General features: G+C 47.8%; 1 protein-coding gene across 1 annotated transcript in view; it reads left to right on the top strand.

The window, feature by feature from the left end:
- MCMDC2 (minichromosome maintenance domain containing 2) overlaps window positions 1-23,256 on the top strand; it is a 1,367,419-nt gene that overhangs the window by 1,058,981 nt on the left and 285,182 nt on the right. The gene's annotated exons all lie outside the window — the stretch shown is intronic.

The raw sequence follows: 23,256 nt of genomic DNA on the forward strand, positions 1-23,256 counted from the left end.
TAGGGGTTCCCAAACTGCCTTGAAGCGTGTGTCTCGCGCTTGTCCTTGCCGTGAGAAGCTCCATCGCCAGGACCTGCCAGAGGCGTACAAACCAGGAAGCTACGGGTGGTGCCTCCTTTCGCTTCCAGAATAGGGCTATGAGTTGTTTGGCCGCCCCTAGCATTTGAAGTGTGAGGATCCAGTCACTGCGGGTGAGTGCTTTGAGTGTGGTAGGGCGGATGCCGAGTAAAATTGTGCGAACTTCCTTAGGTAGAGGGACACCCAGCACCCCCTTGATGTGACTGAGCACCTCCTTCCAAAAAACGGTCAAGGTCGGGCATGACCACCATATGTGCACGAAGTCGCCAGTCGCAGAGTCACACCTCCAGCATATCGGCGAGGTGTTGGGGAACATTTTACTAAGGCGCAGAGGGGTGTAGTACCATTGGGTGAGTAGTTTGTAGGCGTTTTCCCTCTGTGGGATACTGCGATATATCTTGGGTATGTCTCTCCACAGCCTGTTCCAATGGGAGTGATCTATGTCTGCGCCCGTCGCTAGTTGCCATTGTTGTTGATAGGGATGTGCAGGCGTCGACGCAGGATGCTGCAATATGAAGTATATTTGCGAAATCAGCCTCTTCAGGCCCCCTAGGGAGCGTGCCAGCTTCTCAAAGGGCGTGTATGCCCGGGTGGCCGCTCGATACATGTCCTCCCCCGCAGTCCAATGACGTAGCTGAGTGTGCTGTAAGGCAGCCGTCGGTGGTACCCCAAATTCCTCCCTACAGTCCTTCCATGTTTTGGGCGAACCCCCTATCAAGAGGTCCCCAATCACTCTTCAGTCCCCTTGTATCCACTTGTCGAATGCTCGGGTCCGATGGGCCGGTGGGAACTGCGGATTTCCGGCAATCGGTGTATGTGGAGATGGGAACGTGGTAAGACCCCTAGACACAGCTACTCTATCCCAGATGTCCAGGACCGTTTTTGTGGGTACCGCAAGGTACGCACTTTTGGAGCGTGCTGTTCGCGGGAGCCAGGGCAGGTCCCATATGGTGCGTGCTGTGACTGCCCTGTCCATATGGAACCAGTGCTTGTCGCTTTCACGTGAGCCCCATTCCACCATGAATCGGAGGTGTGCAGCCCAGTAGTAATGTACCAGGTTGGGACATGCCAGTCCGCCCCTATCCCTTGGTTCCATAAGGACCTTCTGCGAAAATCGGGGGCGTTTCCCACCCCAGATGAAGGACGTGATCTCGCGCTGAAGGCTTCGTATGCAGTGGAGCGGAATAGGGGTGGGTAAGCATTGAAATACATATAGGATCCTAGGGAGGATCGACATCTTCACCGCGTTGAGACGTCCCAGCCAGGATACCATCAGGGGTCTCCACTTCCGGAGATCCTCCAACACCGCTCTCCGGCACTCCGTCCAGTTTATCGAGGACCAGGAGCCTAATTGGGGAGTGAGGTCCAGGCCCAAGTACCGAATGTGGTTTTACGCCCATCGGTAGGGCACAGCCTCCTGCAGGGATGGGAGCTCCTCGGCAGGTATAGTGAGGTTAAGCACCCAGGATTTAGTGTGATTTATTTTCAGGCCTGAGGCCTGCTCGTAAAGGCAGAGCACCTCATGTACCGCCGGTAGGGATTCGCGAGGATGCGTGAGGGTGAGGATCAGGTCATCCGCAAACAGCGCCACCCTGTTATCTCTTCCCCCGTGCGGTATGCCTTTATTCTCGGGTCGCGCCTTATCAGCGCCGTGAGTGGTTCTACTGCGAGGGCGAACAGGAGCGGCGAGAGCGGGCACCCCTGCCTCGTGCCTCTGTGTATCGTCAGCGGTGCTGTCAGTTGGCCATTTACCCTGATTCGGGCTCGCGGCCCTAGATATGGGGCCATGATCCGCCCTATCATTTTGGGGCCCAGACCTAGTTTCTGGAGGACCTCCCTCAGTAAGACCCAGTCCACCCGATCGAAGGCCTTCTCCGCGTCTAGCGAGAGGAGAATGTCCCAGTGCCCCACCTTACCCACCAGGTGTGCCAGTCTGCGCACATTGTCAGCACCCTGTCGACCATGGATGAACCCCACCTGGTCCGGGTTCACCAATCCTGGCATGTGAGGGTCGAGTCGCTTAGCCAGTATTTTAGTATAGATCTTAAGGTCAGTGTTCAGGAGGGCGATCGGGCGGTAGGAGGCACATTGTGCCGGGTCCTTCCCTGGCTTCGGTATCAAGGCAATCTCCGCCATTCCCATATCAGGGGACGGACCAGACGTGTCAGAGAAGGATTGAAACAGTCTCAACAGGTGGGGACGGAGTTGGGTCTGGAAGAGTTGGTAGAAGGTTAGTGGTAAGCCATCTGGCCCTGGGGTTTTCCCCACGGGGAGGTCCTTCAGTGCCGCAGAGATCTCGTCTTCTAATATGGGCCCTTCCAGCTCTAGCGCGCACGCTGGTGGTAGCGGAGTCCCCTCATAGACAGCGAGGACGGCCCGCCGACGTAGGTTCCTCCGCGTATAGGGAGGTATAATAGGCTGCAAAGGTATCTAGTTTAGCTCTTTCCGTGATGGCACAGGTGCCGTCCTGGCATTGCACCTTTGCGATGTGGGCTTTGGCCGTCTTCGCCCTCAGCCGTCCTGCCAGGAGACGTCCCACTTTGTCCCCCCCCTCATAGTATTTCTGTTTTAGTGCCAGCAGAGAGTGTTTCGCCTTGTTAGTGCGTAGGAGGTGGAGTTGTCCCCTAAGATTCGCCAGCTTCCTCCTGGACGCCAGGGAGGGCCGGTCTCTATCCTGTTCTTCCGCCTGCTTGATCTCACCCGCCAAGTCAGCCTCCAGTTTGTGAGCTGCCCGTCGTCTCGCTGTCGCCAGCGAGGTGATGTGGCCCCGTATGGTGGCCTTAAAGGCATCCCATACTGTCGAGAATGGGGTCTCCGGGATGTCGTTGAGGGCGAAATACGAGTCTATGGCTTCCCGGATGCTGTTGACATCCTCCGGGTCTCGAAGGATGCTCGGAGGGAGGGTCCATCGCCGTTCCCGAGGGGCGTGCGCTAGTGGATCTTGCAGTAGCATCTCCACATGTGCGTGGTCCGATAGTGAGCTGTCCGATATGGTAACCTTCAGTGTGTCACGGGCCAGGTCAAGGGAGGTAAAGAGGTGGTCGATACGCGAGTAAGTTCGGTGGGAGTGTGAGTAGAAAGTGTAGTCTCGGATTCCCGGGTTGTGATAGCGCCATGCATCAACGAGCCCCAGGTCAGTGATCTGCCCTCTTAGCGCGGCCGACATCGCACCCGTGGCGCTAAACGCGCCGTCCCCGCAGTCTGCGTCTGGGTCCCACACTAAATTGAAGTCCCCTCCCAGTATTGTGCGCGGACCGCCGGTCTGAAAATGTTCCCGCAGAAGCGACTGGAGGTATTTATCTTGCGACTGGTTAGGTGCATAGACATTGCCAAGGGTGAATTGCATGCCTCCCACCTGCACCGTAGCCCGAAGGAAGCGTCCGTCTCCACTCTTGTAGGGTTTTATGGATCCCCGCCTGAAGCCAGCTCTGCGCAGAATCGCCACCCCCGCGGTTTTAGTGTACGCTGATGCCCAGAATTGTGTGGGGTATCTGGGGTGTGCCATACGTTTAGTGTCCCCCCGCAAGAGATGCGTCTCCTGAAGAAAGATAATGTCAGGGGAATGCTGGAGAAGATAGCGCCATACCTGAGTTCTCTTGTTGGGGGAGTTGAGTCCTTTGACATTAAGTGTCAGGACCTTTAGGGGAGCGGGGACATTTACCGCCATGGCACTAAGGGGGTAAGAGTCGCTTCCTCACCCTGTACCTTCCACCCCGCGGGGCAGAAGGGAGTGGCTGTCCCCACCCACCGCAGTCGCGCAGGCACCTGTAGCGGTTGCCGGGTCACCGCATTGCACAAGGAGAGAAGGGGCCAAGTGAGAGGAAAGCTCAGATGAGAAGCAAGAAAAATAGAACAAGTAGGAAAAGAGAAAGTACACAGAAGGTAAATAACCATAATAGGCCAACAGGGCTGTAGTAGAATGTGCCAAGTTCCGGGCATCCACTACCCTAGGGTTTGGATGGTCTCAGGAATGTCACTTCCTTTGGGACAAGTCAGGGGGCGTATTGCCAAAGGTGTTGGTCTCAATTATCTCGAGGCCCGTCTGCCCCGCTGCCCGGGGTGGATTTGGGGGGTAGGTAGTACAAGGTCATCTCAAAGGTGGGAGTGTCGTGTCTGCCAGAACAGAGAGATTGGGTCCCAGCGGCGTGGAGTTCACTTCTAAGCTACAGGACCATCGGGTCCGGCCCCCATCACCTCCTGGGGGGCAGTGGCTCCAGTCGTCGGCCCGTCTGAGCCGCCTCCAGTGTTCGGTTGCCCCCCTGTAGAGATACGGTGGGCTCAGTTCCAGGCGTGTGCTTCCCCCGCATTGCTGGGGTGCGTGAGTTCATGCGGGCTGCAGAAGTGCAGGTGTCGTCCCATCGCCCTTCAGTGGGCGCACGGTCACGGAGGTTTCCATCCCTGCATAGGGGTTTGCAGTGGCGTTCCCCTTGGCAACCGTTGATCATCTAAGTGTGGGAACTGGTCGACTGGGGGTCATGGAGTGTGGGGTTTCGAGGGGGGCCCCTCGCAGTCGTTCTCGAGGGAGCGAATGTGGTCTATGATGTCCTGCTTGGCCTGGGACGTGGAGCAGCCATCCTTTGGGGGCATCCGGCGACGTCGGGTCACCGTGGTCCAGTCCATTCGAGCCGGGGGTCTCTCCTGGCGCTTGGAGCGGGATGGGCTGCCCTCGGGGATTCTGAGAGTCCAATCAGCTGTGCCGCCTCGTTGTAGGAGCGAATTGCTCTGCGCTTGTCACCCCAGCGAAAGATGAGAGCAAAAGGGTGTCCCCACTGGTAGGGGATGTCGAGAGTCCGTAGTTTTTCTGTCACAGGGCGGAAGACTCTCCTTCTATGTAGCGTGTTAGGTGCCAGGTCTTGGAAGAGTTGAATCTTGTGCCCCCCGAATCGTAGGTCCTGCTTGTCCCTTGCTGCTTTCTGTATGGCCTCCTTCTCCGTGAAGTAATGTACTCGGGTTATTATATCCGGGAGAAGGCCCGTCTTGCCTCCCGCGCCGAAGATTCGATGTGCGCGGTCCAGAAGCGGCGGGGAGGCCCCTTCGCCGTCCCGCACCTTGTGCAGGAGCTGAGCTGTGTAGGCCATGATGTCAGTCTCTTCTTCCCCGAGTGGTACGCCGCGGATGCGGAGGTTGTTGCGGCGCCCCCTATTCTCAAGGTCCTCCTGTTTGACCTGGAGCTCGATGTTCTGCTCCTCCAGAGCCGCCACCCTCTGCCACAACTGCTCGATCTCTTCAGTGCGTGTGTCGACATTTTTTTCAAGTCCATCGACCCTGTCCCCCAGTTCTGTGACGTCTTTGCGCATCTCCTTGACGCATGTATGCACCTCCGACTGCAGGGAGCCTATCTCCGATTTCAAGTCCGCCATGAAAGAGGACATGAAGGCCTGGGTCACCGGGGGGAGTCAGTGACGGGCGGCGGCGTTTCTTCAGTTGGAGCTGACGCTCCTGTTTTGCCCCACATGGCGACCACTGACGTGCCTTTGGATGTCGTCGCCGGGTCCGTCCTGCCCCCCCCCTCTGCCTCGGGTCATTGTCAGTCTAGGGCACGGTGTCCAGTCACCTGGTATGCGCCCCTCGCCACGGGCACGGTCCCTCGATGGCGTTGCTGGGACGTGAGGGTAGTGCGGAGCGCCACCAATCTTCCACTCCCCACCCGAGCACCCCCCCCGCGCACAAACTCACTCTGCCCACAAGACGGGGTTCAGGCCCGGGCCCTCCAATTGCCACTAGTCCGCGGGGGATCCACTGTACAGGCCGGCCCCCTCTTCAAGCCCCGGGTGTCACACCTCACGTCCCCCAGGAAATGGCCTCGCCGCTCAGGAGTGGCGCTGATCACCCCGGGGCCCCACAGTCAGCGCAGGGGTACTCACGCGCCTGTCGTAGCTCCGTTCCTCCGCTCCAGGACAGCTAGCTCGGGCCCGGGGACGTAGATGCCAATGGGTGTAGCAGATCTCCCGGCCAGGCAATGGCGATGTCTTCCCTGAGCGAGGAGGCTGAGTCACATACCCTCCGTGGCGCCCATCAGGCATGGAGGGCCTACCCGCTCCACCAGTGCGAGGCGATGCGCCCCAGCCACCCCCGCAGCCTTCTTGGCAGTGCCCCCTGCTGCAAGGTCCGGCCTGGGGGGCGCAGCGGATGGAGGTCAGCGTGGTCCCGGCAGGATTAGCAGGCCCGCCCGGGGGTGCCGGAGGGGCTAAGATGGCGGACAGGGTCCGATCCTGAAGAGCGTGCAGTAGTCCCAGCCGTGATCCAGCGGCTCCGGGCAACGGCGGTGCGCCATTCCGCAGGCAGGGGGAGGAAGAGTTCTGAGGAGGGGGAGTTCATTGGGCACCCCTGTAGCAGTTCCCGGTCTCACCGTGAGGTCCCCGGGCAGGGGGCCAGCCGGCAGCGCCCCCGCGCTGAGTGCGGCCCGATGTTCCCGCCAAAGCCGGGTCCTCTCCCGGAGTCAGCAGCCGGGCGTGCACCGCACTCTTGCTTAGGAACCGCCTCGGCGCCGGCAGCTCCGTCCGCTCTGGTCGCTGGGTCCGCCGCACGCAGTCCGCAGCCGGAGGTCGCCCTTGCAGCGTTGGTCGTCCCCTCAGCTCCGTGTGTCTCCCCGGGGGTAGGCGAAGCCCAGTCGCCGGCCGTCTGGTGTGTCGAGAAAATGGCGGCGACACACCAGCCTCAGCTTCTCAGGTCACCGTCCGTCCCCTGCCGAGCCGCCGACACAGGAACAGTTGCCCCGAGGGTCGCTCTCTCGTCTGGATCACAGGTAGGGGTTAGGGCCCCCAGAGAGCCCCCCGAATGTCGCCTTTATAAGCTTATTTAGGCAGCGAGGCGACGGCGCACACTCGAGATGCGCCCGCTCACATCGCCGTCGTAGCCACGCCTGTCGAGCCCACATTTCTTAGTGTTTAAAAAGAAAGTACTATTAGGTGTTTCAACAAAAAGTGCATTGTGCCTAAAAATTCTTGAATTAAACACATATACCTTCAATCTACCCAAAGGCACCCCACCAACTGAGCCCAGTCAGTGGGGTGAAATGGATGACCCTCACACATTATTAAATAAATATCACAGAATTAATGTGCAAGAAAATTACGGAATTAAATTGATATAAATCACATACATTTGATACAGTTATTCCATTGTCATAATCCTGAAATCAAAGAGTTCAACCATGCCAAGTTCCAAAAACGCACAAATCCAAGAGTGAAAAAGCTATAACCAACTCCAAGTACAAATAGCAATAAATCTCAATTTTTCCATTGTTTCATATTTTACAGCCAGAGTTCTACCAAAGGAACATCATACATTTGAACCAATTTCTAAAAATCCATAATTCTCCTGTTATTCAATTGGATTTCATACGGGTTTGTAAACAGTACTGTAGGGGAAAAATAAATAAAATTCCCTTAATGATGTCTGTTTATGGACCCAAGATTTTTCATAGACATAAGTTGAAAATGAGTCTAAATGTCTTCATTCAATGAACATCACTAAAAAGAAAATCTTATAAACATTAAAACCTCTATTTACAATTATTAAAATCCATTGTAAATAAGGAAATAATTAAGATAATAAAACCATGTTGTATGGAGGCCTGGCAAGATGGCCACCAGTGTCGTATAGTGGTCAGTCGCATCTACTCCCTCTCCCGACCTGGACGACGTGGATGATGCCCTGAGGAGATTCTGGCACCGGTTATGAGGCTGCTCTGGTGGCTAACTAAGGCGGAGATCAGCGACCTAAAGAGTACAGAAAGGAGTCTTAGAAAAAGTGCTCTGTCAGCGTTCAAAATAGTGATTAAAACTACACGAAGCTACTGGGAAGCATTTTATACCGCAATGTCTCAGAAAGGAAAGAAAGAGAAGAACGATAAGGATAAAGACAAAGAGAAAGCAGTGCCTATTGCTGGTAATACAAACAAGCTACAGGGAACAGGCACGATTCCTAAAATCCCCTTCCCAGGCAAACGCGGGACTCCAGTACCAGCTTTAACTATGGCTCAGAAAACCCTTTAACGTAAAATCGATAAGGAGAAGAAAATGGGAACAAAACCCACTGCTACGCGGGATGAGTTACAGTGCACCGCGTCTGGGCTAAGTAAAGACGCACCCGATCAAAGCAACAGGATAGCGGCTGCAAAAGAGGGTAAAGAGGCGATCCTCAGGCAGCCTACCTTGCCGGAATCCTTTAGTGCAAGGTCCGCACCGAATGCAGCAGCAAAATCACCGGAGGAACAATCACAGGAGAAGAGCGACAGCAAGAACGCAGACGGAGACGCGAGGGCGCTGGGAGCCGTCCTCGAGGATGTTAGCGTCTCGGTAACCAAGCAACGAAGGAAGTCAGACGCGGGCGGCGCGGCTTCAGCGGGAGCAGCAGCGCCAGGAGAGCTGGAAGAGGGATGCGGCAGCTCGAACAAACAGGAGAGCCAGGTGCCGATAACAGAGGCAGAGGGGGTAAGAAATGACAACAATGCAAGGATGTTGGATGCACTGTTGCAAGTTGAAGAGGAAATGGCAAACAATTTGGGACAGAATAACTGTGTAAAGTGGGGTAGCCTGGCAAGCATTGAATCACTAAGAGAACGAGAGGGTGATAAATTCTTCTCTGTAAATGAAGGGTCAGACACTACTTCTAGCGATGAGGAAGGCAAATCTACAACAGAAATTAGCTCAGACACAGAAGAGAGTGGGGATAGAAATACAAAAAAAAAGAGGAAACCGACTGTAAGGCGAGGAGGCTCCCCAGATAAGACGAATAAAAATCTTCTATGGGATTACTCAGCGACTGCAAGTACCTATCAGGAGACTATTTCAGGGGAAGGTGGAGCAGTAGGAGGTGGGGATCCTGGACCCTCTCAACACCCTACGATGGATATGTTGTTTAATACTCTAAAACAAATGCAGGCTGAAGCAAGAACAGAGAGCAGAAGAGCCAGACACGATACTAAGAAAATTCAAGCCTCAATTAGGAAAATGAACAAAAAATACGAGGAGGTGGAAGAGAGGGTTGGGCTTGTAGAGGAACGGACTAGCAGAGTCGAGGATGAGATTACAGAATGGCAATCATTCAAAATGGAACAGACTAAAGTGGCAGAAGACTTGCGGTGGAAAATTGAAGATTTTGAGAACCGTCAGAGACGGAATAACGTGAGACTCCTTGGACTTGAGGAAGGGGTGGAGGGGCAGGACCCTAGAGGTTTTGTTATTAAGTTGCTGAAAGAAGCCTTTCCTGAAGTACCATGGCAATGGGAATTAGAAGTACAACGAGCGCATAGGTTCCCACTGTTGAACAAAAAGAGGAAAGGTGATAGACAGGACAATTTGCCTAGGGCTATGTTAGTTTTCTGTGGTAACTATTTGACAAGACAAGAAATAATGGAAAAAGCCAGACCAGATGCTAAAAAAACGGCACAGGAAGTAACCTTCTTTGCTCGCCCCGATTTTTGTCATGTAACGGTAGAGAGGCGGTGGCGACTTAGGCAAATGATAACACCTTTTCAGCAACTAGGGGCAGAGGCTTATTTAATGTTTCCTACAAAACTGAAGACCATTGTAGGCGGTCATATTAGGATGTTTTTCTCGGAGGTAAAGGCCAGAGAATACCTAACAGAGCTGACAGAGAAAAACAAGGGAAGAGGAAACAGATAATGGATCAGTTGGTAAAGCCAGGATAGAGGAGCAACACAAGGCGTGAGGGCCAGAAAGGGAGGACAATGAAATTGGGGGAAAAAAAGGGGAGGGAGAGGGACGCGACTTTACATCACACAGCAGTCAAGTCAAGTCAAGTCAAGTCAAATGGATTTATATAGCGCGCTACATACCCAGAGGGTCTCAAGGCGCTTGAGGAAGGGTGGGGGGATTACTTGTCAAATATCCAAGTTTTAAGTTGCTTTCTGAATGCTAGATGGTTCTGAGTGAGACAAAGGTGAGTGGGGAGTGAGTTCCAGGTTTTAGCAGCCAGGTAGGAGAAGGATCTACCTCCCATGGTGGTTTTATTGATGCGAGGTACGGTAGCAAGGGCTTGGTTGGAGGAACGTAGCTGGCGGGGGGGGGGGGGGGGTGTAGAAGGAAAGTCGTGTGTTGAGGCAATCGGGTCCGAGTTCGTAAAGTGCTTTGTGTGCGTGGGTTAGGAGGCGGAAAGTAATCCTCTTATTGACGGGGAGCCAGTGGAGTTTTTTCAGGTGACTGGAGATGTGGTCTTTACGTGGGATGTCAAGTATGAGTCTGGCTGATGCGTTCTGAATGCGTTGGAGTTTTTTCTGGAGTTTTGCGGTGGTACCGGCGTATAGGGTGTTTCCGTAGTCCAGGCGGCTTGTAACCAGTGCATGGGTGACCGTTTTTCTGGTTTCGGTGGGGATCCAGCGAAATGTTTTTTTGAGCATGCGAAGAATGTTGAAGCAAGATGATGAGACGGCGCTGACCTGTCTGGACATCGAGAGTGAGGAGTCTAAGATGACAAATGAGGTTTGACATCCTTGCCTATACAAGGCAAGAAACGAGAACAAGAGGGGTGGCAATTTTAGCTAAAAAAGGGGCTGTAAAACTTAAAAGGAAAAAAGAAGATCAAGAGGGAAGATGGGTAATTGCGGAGGTGGAAACACAAGGTGGAAGTTATACAATGGTGTCAGTTTATGCCTCAAATGATGATGAACCAGAAATTTTTGAAATGCTAGATGGAGAACTTGCATTATGGCCTGAACCTATATTATGCTGTGGAGATTTTAACATTATTGGGCTGGATGGGATGAGCTTGTTGAACAGAGGAGGATATATCGGAAGAAAGAAAAAAACATGCAAGGCCATACAATATATGGCGCGGCATAATGCACTAGTAGACGTTTGGGCAGAAAAGAATCCAATAGGGACAGTGAGTACATTTTATTCAGCCCCACATAGGATGGTAGCTAGATTAGACTACTTTTTTATATCTAGATCAATTATAAGTGATTCTAAATTAGAAAAACTGCCTAGAGCGGTCTTGGACCATAATCCATTAGTGTTAAATCTTCCATTGGTCAATAGGAGTACGAGTAAAAGCAGCACATGGACATTTGAGAGAGGATTGAGGGAACCGGGATATATAAGACATATACAGGAATGGATACCCCAATATTGGGAAGATAACAGGAATACAGCCACGACTAATATGACCTGGGACGCATTTAAGGCCGGAATCAGGGGGGAAACATTAAGCTATACACTACAAAGAACCAAGAAAGAGAAGATCAAGATGGAGAACAGGATGAGGGAACTGGGGGCCTTAGAAGAAAGATTAATTATAGCGATCCATAGGCGAGATCCACTAGAGGAAATACTATTAGAAATAGAAGTAAATAAAGCAGAGGCAGGGACAAGCTTGGCACAGAAGGCGGCAGGGAATTACCTAGCAAAGAAGGAAAAGTGTTATGAGTTTAACGAAAGAGTTGGACACCTACTAGCAATACGCACCCGACAAAACCTATCAGCAGAGGATATAAAAGAAATTAAAGATAGGCTAGGAAATGTGGTTAGTACACCAGAGGAGATACAGGAGGTTTTTAGAAGCTTCTACGGCAACCTATATGAAACAAACGTAGGAAATGTGGATGAAAAAATCACAGATTATCTGGTAGGGATACAGCATGACATATTAGACACCGAAGCTAAGGAGGAGCTAGATCTTCCATTAACACTACAAGAGGTAAGGGAGGCCGTGAAAAACTTACCGGCGGGGAAAGCTACAGGACCAGATCAAATCCCGGCTGAATTTTATAAAACTTTTTGGGACCAACTGGGGGGGAGACATGTTAGAGACTTTTAGACAGGCACAGGCAGGTAAATCTATATCACACTCATGGGCAGGTGCAGACATAATAGTGATCCTAAAAAAAGACAATACAGTATTAGAGCCAGGGTCCTACAGACCAATTGCTCTTTTAAATGCAGACACAAAAATGTATTCAAAATCATTAGCTCAAAGATTAAGTAAAATTATTGAAGGGCTAGTTAGTACTTCTCAGCATGGGTTCATCCCTGGGAAAGGTACGACCCAACACACTAGACAAATGATAACTATTCTGGATGCCGCGGAGGTGTCACGAGACCCTGTCGCAGCCATATTTCTCGATGCTGAAAAGGCCTTCGACAGGGTCTCATGGGACTACTTATGGAGGGTTATGAAGTGGTTTGGGATAGGCGAGGGCTACATCAAGGCAATTCAGGCTCTCTACGAAGTACCAACAGCAAGGATAAGAATAAATAGAAGCTACACAAAGGAAGTCCAGATCAAACGAGGGACCAGACAGGGCTGCCCAGCTTCGCCCCTGCTGTTTGCTTTATATCTTGATCCATTTTTAAGAAAACTAGATAGCAATAGTAACATCTACCCGGTGACACTGCATGGGAGAGATTATAAGCTATTCGCCTATGCAGACGATGTGGCTATTATTACACCAAAACCAGGGAGAGCGATAGCTGAAATAGAACAGGAGGCTTTGAAGTTTGGAATGATTGCAGAATATTCAATTAATAAAGGCAAAACCCAGATTGTGCAGAATAAATACACAATACATCAAGATAATAGAATTGTTCCTGAAGCCACATATTTAGGGATAAAGGTGACCACCGACTTAGATAAGTTAGTAGAACTTAATATGAATCCACTACGAGACAAAGTACAAAGAAACACCGAAAGGATTCACAACTTACATTTGACGTTAATGGGGAGGATAAACGTCATTAAGATGATCACTTTCCCAAAATTCTTATATCTATTTAGAGCGATCCCATTGTTCTTTGAACAATCATGGTTCAGGAAACTGGAATTAACACTTAATATACTAATCTGGGCCCAAGGGAAGACTAGAAGAGCGTATCGATACATGGTACTTCCGAGGGAGAAGGGGGGATGGGGAGCCCCGGATTTTAGACTTTATTACTGGGCGGCAGTTTTGCAGTATACACAGGGGTTATTAGGTGGAGGGGGAAACGAGAATCAGGACATGAATGTATATAGAGCACTAGTTGGGAAGGAAGCAGAGAATGGCCTGCTGAAAACAGTTGATTACAATTATTTTAAACACACTAAGTTTAAGACTCTACAAGCAGCATATAAAGTTTGGAGGGTGGTGGCAAAAAAGCTTGGTATCGGCCTATACAATTACTATACACGATTATATAATAACCACTCACTGCCTGGGGATATATTCAGGGACACAATTATGAAGGATTGGGGCAATAAGGGGATTAAAAAGATAGGGGATCTTCTGGACATGGAGGGGGTAATTAGACAATTTCAGGACTTACAAACAAAATATGGTATAATGGGAAATAATTTTTTTAAATACTTACAGCTAAGAAGTTATCTAGCAGATAAAATAGGTGGACCAATAGGGTTTGAACATAGTAGGATTATGGAATATTTAGAGAAGACAAATCGATGTACATTTAGACAGCTTTATGCAGAATTGTATACATTAAAAATCGATGATAGAGATAAATTTGCTACTAAATGGGTTGAAAAGGTGGGCGCCTCCCTGGAGGATCTACAGACATCCTTGGATTTAGGGCATACAGTTTTATGCTCTGCGACATTACAATCGCAACACTACAAAACAATATATTCCCTATATTATACGCCAGCCAGAATTGTACAGTGGGGTGGGGTCACTGGAATCACATGCCCACGCTGCGACTCAAGAGAGGCGGATATTGTTCATATGTTCGCTCAATGTCCACAACTACATACACTAAAAGGGGCAATCGAGAACTTTTTGGTAAACTCATTGGGAATTAATAGCAAATCGACAGATGATATAATAATCCTAGGAGTCTCGGGAGGAACAGGGGACCACCACATAGAATTTCTGTTTATGGTAACGGCGGTGTACCGAATTGGAATAGCAAGAACATGGCTTGACAGGGTCCCCCCTACATTCGAACTTTGGTTAGCAAGGTTGATCTCTACCTATAACTTGGAGAAAGCTATCTATGAAAGAAAGGGCAGGAGGGCGAGAGCATTGGGTGAAAGAATTTGGCAACCTCTAGCTCGTTGGAAGAATAGTAAGAATTAAGGAAGGGCATCCATGGCTGGAGTCAGTAGAAAGGAGTAGAAAGTTAGAAAGCAATGTTAATGGTATGATTACATCACATTTGTTAACGGTATGTAGAAAATACTAAAGTGAATATGAATATGATTATTTTATTGTTTTTGTATTGAATGATTTATGTGCTATATTGGAAATCATTGTAAAAATGGGATAAAATTTTTTAATAAAATTAAAAAAAAAATAACATAAAACCATGATGTATCTTTTCTCTTGTATGAATGATGATAAATTATATATGGGTCCTTCTAGTACTGTGTTATAGACTTTTAGATGTTACAAATATGATATATTGATGTTCTAATGCAAACAAGTATATAGGTCCTCCGTTACATTTAATCCATTGGGCTGTTTGCTATTCAGTTGTAAAATATATCTTGTCTCTAACTTCCTCAGATTTGCCTCTCTGTTACCTCCTCTCCTGCTAGGCATTATAGATTCAACCACAAAATATTTTAATTCCTTGTTGTTACTATTGTGGTGGGTTCTAAAATGACGCGCCACTGGGTAAGTATTGTCCTGTGACGTAATGGCCCTCAAGTGCTGTAGGATTCTCTTGTGGACAGGCAACTTTGTACTGCCCACATATTGTAGTGGGCATGGACATTCCAAAATATATATTGCAAAATCTGTTTTACAGGTTAAAGTTTTGGTGATTTTGTGCTGCCTGTCACTGAATCCATCCTGATAACTTGTGCAGTTCACCCCATGGGTAACTGCCTTACAGGACTTGCATCTATGGAAACCTCCTCTTGTATGGTACCATGATGTTTTAGCAAGAACCTCTGGTCTGGTGTCCACCAGTCTGCTTCTCATGTTGGGTGCCCTACTGTATGTTACAGAGGCTTGCTTGGGCAATTTACTCCCAATAATGTTATCTTTCAAAACTATTGGCCAATTCCTGTTAATAATTTTTCTTATTTCTTGGTGTTGAGAGGAGAAACCCGTGATAATTCTAAAGGCTTCAGTCTTAGATTTGCTGACAGAATCCACTATAACAGTACTCGATTCCATAGTTGCCAAAGAGTTAGATTTTGTCAGTAAAGAAAGGCGATCTAAGGTTTTACTTTTGTGGATAGCTTCATCAGTAATTTTCTGGGAATAGCCCCTGCCACAGAACCTAATGGAGCTAGCATGCTGTGCTTCAGCTAGATCTTTCTCCGTACTGCATAGTCTACGGAGTCGCAGCATTTCACCATAAGGTATACTCATGATGAGGTGGCGAGGGTGTGCACTGTCAGCATGGAGTGTTGTATTAGCAGCTGTCTTTTTACGATACAACTTAGTTTCCAATTTATTGTTATGTACGTAAACTAAGGTATCTAAAAAAGGGACCTGATGTTGACTAAGTTCCCCTGTGAATTGTATGTTGAGAGCATTGTCATTAAGATGATCTATGAATACCAATGCTTCTTCCTTGCTCCCCCTTCATTCCACAAAAAGATCATCAATAAATCTATGCCAACTAATGACATGATTCCTCATTTTTTGCTCAAATTGTGTGTGGAGGACCAGTTCCTCCCAAGCTCCCATGTGCAAACATGCGAAGCTAGGGGAGAAACTGCCCCCATAGCAACTCCTTGTAGCTGTCTAAACAGCAAATTGCTGAACATAAAGACATTGTGTTCAAGGCAGAATTGAAGCATTTGTATCAACATTCTATTATTTTCATAAAAGACAGGTTCCCTTCTCTCTAGGTAATACTGTATTGCCGCAATGCCATCCGCATGGCGGATACTAGCATAAAGGGATGTTACGTCGAGGGCTATTAGCCAATCTCCCTCACATATCTGTATGGTGGAAAATCCCCTGTATCCTTAACATAAGAATCCAAGCCCTTCACATAGTTCTGCAGAAAGTAGTCGATATATACCGACGTTTATTCCAATAGGCTACCTCTGGCAGAGATAATAGGTCTACCGGGGGGGTTATTGCTGTCTTTATGCACTTTAGGAATAAAGTACATAGATGGTATTACCGGGAAATCGATTTTCAAAAAATTATACTTCGGTTCAGCCAATAGTTTTGCCGCTTTCCATTTTAACAACAATTTATGATATTCAAATTGCATATTTTTTACTTCATCACCTTTTAGTTTCTCATAGTGGTCCCTGTTGTTTAGCTGTTGAAATGCCTCTTTGTCATATATAGTCTTGCTGAGAAGCACAATGTTTCCACCCTTGTCACTGGGGCGGACAATAATATTGTTGTTCGCTTTGAGCTTTTGTACCAAGGCCTCATAGTCAGATGTTCGTTGGTCATATTTATATCTCATTTTGCTGATTTTGTTATGTAGCTCCTTCAGATCGCTGACAATGTTCTCATGGAATACGTCAATGGAGTCTCGTGGCATAATTGGACAAAAGGTCGAGGAGGGTCTGAAAGGGGTAAGAGGTTTAATGTTTGTTGACAATGTCGGAGACTCTCGAGATCCTGATATTGTCTCTGATGCTTGTATTCCATTGTATTCCGTAGTTATGCTGTCATTTCCATCGTTCGTCCATAGTGTGTTTAGTTCTTGGGTTAACGACGAAATAAAAATATTGCAGCACGACTTTGGGTCCGTGTCGTATCTTTGGAGAAAATATACCTGTGGTGAGACGATTTTCGGGATATATATATATATATATATATATATATATATATATTCACAGAAAAAACCATAGGTTATAGTGGATATATAGTTAGGAATTTGCATTTACAAAACCTTGAAAATTCAATGAAAAAACCATAGGTTATAGGCCATATATAGTTAGGAATTAGCATTTACAAAACCTTATTTTACTCGCATAAAACCATTGAAATTCCATATATAGTTAGCTAACTATAAGCGCTAACTATATATCGCGCACCCGCAATCCACTGCTGATGATGTCACATATTACATCATTCATGACATGGTCAGTGACATCACTGATGACATCACTGATTACAACATCCAGTGACTGTATGTTTCTGTAAAGTTAAAATATGTTTCACATATTGAAGAATGAGTGGATGTATAAGTGTCTGGATGAAGAATTTAGTAGGTGCATGACTGACTGTATGAGTGAGTGATTAAATGTGTCTCACTGAGTGCATGGGTTAGTGACTAAACTCTCTTAATTCGTGCATCAGTATGTTTGTTGTTGTGTAAACTGCTGCTTGTGTTGATCAGTAGCTATAAGAGTAGCCATATGGGTTATTGATTGGTTGCCCAAATATTTGAATGGGAGGCTGAGTGTGTGTGTGGGTGGCTGGGAGGTGCGTGACTCTGTGCATAGATGTGTAAGCAGTTGATTCACTAGGAGTATGAGTTCAAGAGTGCATGTGGAAACAGCTATATGAGCGGTTGACTGTGCATGGGTGTGTTGGTGAGTGAATGGATTTCTCATTGCTACATGTGCAAGTAAGTACGTATGTAAAACACAATACATGTGAGAGTTGAGATATATAAATAACTGAACATAAGAGCCAGTGAATGTGTGAGTGGCTGTATCGATCACTGTGAGCTTGTATCAGGGATTATATAAGAGAGTAAATATGTGTTATTATATGTTTGAATAAGTAAGATGTGTATAACTGTATAGTTGAGGAAATGGAGGTGTGATTGATTCTTTGCATGACTGACTAGGTGTGTGAGTAAGTCCATGGATGAGTGACAGTCTGTGAGTGTCTGTTTATACTGAGTGTATGTAAGGTTATATTAGAGTCTGAAGAGGTTCATTGTATTATCACATGAGTGATGTGATCAGTGATGACAAATGAGATGTCATCAGTGATGTCATTTGAGTTGTCATCAGTGATGTCATTTGAGATGTCATCATTGATATCATTTGAGTTGTCATCAGTGATGTCATTTGAGATGTCATCAGTGATGTCATCAGTGATGTCACTGACCATGTCATGAATGATGTAATATGTGACATCATCAGCAGTGGATTGCGGGTGCGCGATATATAGTTAGCGCTTATAGTTAGCTAACTATATATGGAATTTCAATGGTTTTATGCGAGTAAAATAAGGTTTTGTAAATGCTAATTCCTAACTATATATGGCCTATAACCTATGGTTTTTTCATTGAATTTTCAAGGTTTTGTAAATGCAAATTCCTAACTATATATCCACTATAACCTATGGTTTTTTCTGTGAATTTCATTGGTTTTTTAATAGCAAATATGAAAAGCTTTAAAATGTCAAGTACGTGATAGATAAAAACATTTTCGTATTTATGCACGCTGATGTGCTTTGAACGCTGCCCCCCCCCTCCCCTCTTTTGCCTTTGTTAGTACTCTCTCTTTGCAGATACAGAAGGGTAGTTAACGCAGGCCTTTACCCCCGTTGTAATCCGTCGTACCTCCTTGTCTCTCCATTTGATTGATTGTTGTCCAAGCATTTACTGTTTTAGAATTGGTTCTCTTTGGATCATTCTCTATTTACAAACAAGCACAAAGTCGCAATACTCTGTTTAGTCTTTGCAGATAGTGAAAAATCGTGTAAAAAAATAAAAGTAATCGAGCAAAATCAGTAGGCCACTAATTGGATCTCTTTTTGACCTCGCTAAAATAGAAATATTAGGAACAACCCTTCTTGAGAAATACGAAAATAGTGAGATGAACTGAGCTCCACACCATGAGGGCTGCAAGACAGCTCGGCTCCATCACCCATCCCGCACAAAATAATGACAAACCCTATGCAAATATTAAAAATATAGACAACACACCAGCAAAGAAATAGGGTAAAACATTTTATTAAAAAACTATTTACATAACGTTGGTTTATAAGATGATGTCAGTAGTGGACCGATGTGTGAATAGATCGAAAACAGCACAAGGCTCCAAGATCCGGATAGCAAGCTCCTGGATGTTGGGTGCCATAGTTTAGAGTTCTGAATTTCAGCCTTTTTCAATGCCTGTGCTTTGTTGAATCAAAATGGCGGCTTGACACAAAGCTGACTCAAGCGTTGTTACTGATGCTATGCAGACCAAAACTGGTTTTCAGTTTGTACATTTTTCTAGATTTTTCAATCCAAGTTTGGTTGACTTTGTAGAACGATGGCTTCAGATTTTCAACATACGGTGTGGTGGCGCTGACTGGGAGGGGGCGCTTCGCTCCTGCCCCCTCCCCAAGTAAGATTTTCATACGTGAAAGTACGTTAATGGTTTTGGTCCCCGAGATGCTTCGATGTCACTACCATTCTCAAATAGCATAAGTTCTGGATGTTGGGTGCCATAGTTAAGAGTTCTGAGCAGCGCTTGTAACACTGTCTGAAGCTTATTTCCTCCTACTGCAGCTTCACTATTCTCAAAGTAAGTGAGTGTCGTTTGTGGACCTGACTGCATTAGAAAACAATATGATATGTTACCTTCCTAAACAGCTTGACGGAGGCCCCTGAGGGGCGCTGTGATGGCCATGGACTCGGAGAAGACGCTTGGCTCCGACACCCTCCCCAAGTCTTATAGCACTGGTGTAGCCTGAGATCGCCCCCGACATAGGCGGCCGGCTCCCGGGGTCCGGCGGTACTTTTTGCCTTTTGATGACTCTTCAATTCTGGACCTTGTCCCACAATCCGTTTGACCTGAAGACAAGCTGTAGTGAGGCGCCCCTTTATCGTTTTAGTTGCCATTCCGCCCGCTTTTGCTACACTGTGCCTCTTCCGCCATTCAGCTGTTTTCCGCCCGCTCTTGCGACTACAGCGTCTCGCTCACCATGTAGTTGAGATGCGCCCGCTCTAGCGGTGCAGCGATAGGCGGCTGCCACAGGACTCTCAAAATGGCGGCCGGCTCTTCGGTTTTGGGCCTGGTCCACTAAAATGGCCCTGGGACACCTTGGAACTCGGACGCTTGTCTGCTAGGGCTTGGATCCCATTCTCGAAAAGCGTCCCCTCAGCCGTGAAGATTCTACAAAAGTCATGGGGGCCTCCGACTCCCGCAGGCTTCTGGTGGGGAGCGGCTGCCATGATTGCTCGTGGAATGGCCACGACGGAGCTACGAGATGGTAGTGGTCTCATGCTGACGCCAGCTTTAGTCTGAAACATCCAGAAACACTGTAGACTACCAATTCGATCAGTTCCGGTAGCGCCCCAACATGACCCGGAAGAGAAGAACTTGCCCTCCCCTCTTTGACTGATGGTTCTTGTTGCCTGTCCCCTCTGTTGTCATTTAACAGAACTTTTTGGACTGCTGAAAGGGGTTGTGTTCTGAACGCTGGTTGGTGGAGACATTTAGACTATATTCTTGACCTACGTTGTCGCGTAATGCGTTTTATGACACGCCGCGTTAGCGCACCCGGAAGTGATCCGAGGCGCGGCGCGCAGCGCGTAACGTAAGCATAACAGGTCATGTGACTTGTTAATAAAACTTTTCATTGGTTCATTTTACTTTTGTTAATTTAATGATGAAAAGCTTGGTCATATGACCTAAAAATTACGCTTTTTATTATTTTCGAACAATATTTTTTTTTCAAACATATGTTATAATATTCCAGGCTAATGTACTTTCCCGGAAAATTTACAACTGTCTGGCAAGTAAAATATATTCCTTTTTCGAGAAAAAGGGCGTTTCTTCCTTCCATGACGGAGCCGTTGAGTAAAAGAGATTCGGCCTGCTGTCTTAGTCGCCGATGCGCCTGATTATCAGATTCTTATCGATCACTTTATGTTGCAGACATGAAAAACACAACTGCCCTTGACCATTTATCTTTACTGCGTTCCTACATATTATACCTTTTATCCGTCATGTAATTGGACTGCTTTATTTCACTTGCCTTTTACTGATTCGAAAACAGTCACTAAAAGTAAAAACTTTACAAATGAAAATACTACTACCGTGTTTTGTTTTAAAAACCTTTATTGTGAAAATGTCAGTATACAAATACGGGCCTATAACCACGTGGGCCGGCCACGGAGCAAACTCAAATCGTATATGATGAGGAGACATTTACACTGTAGAAGAACGTAACGAGCGGGCCATTAGGTGACAAGAACAAAGGTGTCTAACAGTTGCGGTATCGGTGGACGTACATTTTGTAATTAAAATACGACAGGGCCACTTACAATAACATTTTCTAGATATACATTTGCGGGCAAAGAGTTACGAGTCCCATTTATACCGGCGCCATTTTGGGCGAGGCCGGGCAGGTCCAAGATATAGTCAAAATGTCTCCACCAACCATCGGCCAGACCAGAACCCCTTTCGGCCCTTTATGTTACAAGATGATGTCTTCCATTCAGAAAATATTGGTGGCAGCATTTTGAAAGGAAACAGAAACAGCCGTTCTCCTAGTGAGTTTCACATTGTTACATTTAGGAAGAATGTTGAAGAGTAGTATGTGGAAAATCTGAAGCCATTTTTCTACAAACTCTCAATCAGACTTGGATGGAAAAAAAAACCTGAAGAATGTACAAACTGAAAACCAATTTTTGTCTGTATAGCACCAACAGTAACGCTTGAGTCAGCTTTGTGTCAAGCCGCCATTTTCATTCAATCAATAGCGTCCCCCTGCACACATTCAGGGACCTGGTCGTGTCTTCAGATGAAACGCATTGTAGGAAAAGAAGCAGAAAGGAAAAGGAAAAAAGTTCCGCCGGACCTAGTGAAGCTGCAGCAGGTGCAAATAAGCTTCAGACAGTCTTACAAGCACTGCTCAGAACTCTCAACTGAGGCACTCAACATCCAGGACTTGCCATTCGGATCTTGGCGCCTTGTATTTTTGTTTTGTTTTTGATGGAAGGGAAAGAACAAAAAACAGACATTGAAAAAGGCTCAACAGTGCAGGGCGCCTTGTGCTGGTTCCGACCTATTCACACATCGGTCCGCTACTGACATCACCTCATAAACCAACGGGGCACCCCACGCCGACTTTCGGCGCAGCATTGTAGGATGGACACACCAGTGCGGCAATTTGATGGACACCACCTCGGTGCCATCCAGATCTCGGCGCGTTCATTCATTCAATAGCGTCCCCCTGCACACATTCAGGGACCTGGTCGTGTCTTCAGAAGAAACGCATTGTAGGAAAAGAAGCAGAAAGGAAAAGGCAACAAGTTCCGCCGGACCTAGTGAAGCTGCAGCAGGTGCAAATAAGCTTCAGACAGTTCTACAAGCACTGCTCAGAAATCTCAACTGAGGCACTCAACATCCAGGACTTGCCATTCGGATCTTGGCGCCTTGTGCTGGTTCCGACCTATTCACACATCAGTCCACTACTGACATCACCTCATAAGCCAACGGGGCACCCCACGCCGACTTCCGGCGCAGCATTGTAGGATGGCCACACCAGTGCAGCCACTTGCTGGACACCACCTCGGTGCCATCCGGATCTCAGCGCGTTCGAGTCACTGTGCCGGAAGAGTGACCGGAACTCAGCTGAACACGCCGTCTTTCGGCGCAGCATTGTAGGATGGCCACACCAGTACGGCAATTTGCTGGACACCACCTCGGCGCCATCCGGATCTCGGCGCGTTCGAGTCACTGTACCGCAACAGTGACCGCAATTCAGCTGGACACGCCGTCTTTCGGCGCAGCATTGTAGGATGGCCACACCAGTGCGGCAATTTGCTGGACACCACCTCGGTGCCATCCGGATCTCGGCGCGTTGTGCTGCCTTCGGCCTATTCGCACATCGGTCCGCTACTGACGCCGCCTCACGTGCCAACGGATTTTCTACGCTTTTTGTAGCCCTATGTCGCATAACAGGTCATGTGACTTGTTTATAAAACTTTTCATTGGTTCATTTTACTTTTGGTTTCCTAAAGATGGAAGGCTTGGTCATATGACCTAAAAATAACACTTTTCATTGGTTTAGAACATTTTTTTTTCCCAAACGATGAAAGCCCCACCTTGTTTCTGGATCATTCAGACTGAAGCTGGCGTCAGCATGAGAGCACCACCATCTCGTGGCTCCGTCGTGGTCATTCCGCGAGCGATCATGGCAGCCGCTCCCCACCGAAAGCCTGCGGGAGTTGGGAGCCCCCAAGACTTTTATACAATCTTCACGGCTGAGGGGACGCTTTTCGAGAATGGAGCCCAAGCCCTAGCAGGCAAGCATCCGACTTCCAAGGTGTCCCAGGGCCATTTCAGTGGACCAGGCCCAAAACCGAAGAGCCGTCCGCCATTTTAAGAGTCATGTGGCAG

This window comes from Lissotriton vulgaris, chromosome 4_1 (assembly GCF_964263255.1).
Source record: "Lissotriton vulgaris chromosome 4_1, aLisVul1.2, whole genome shotgun sequence".
NCBI classification, from domain to species: Eukaryota; Metazoa; Chordata; class Amphibia; order Caudata; family Salamandridae; genus Lissotriton; species Lissotriton vulgaris.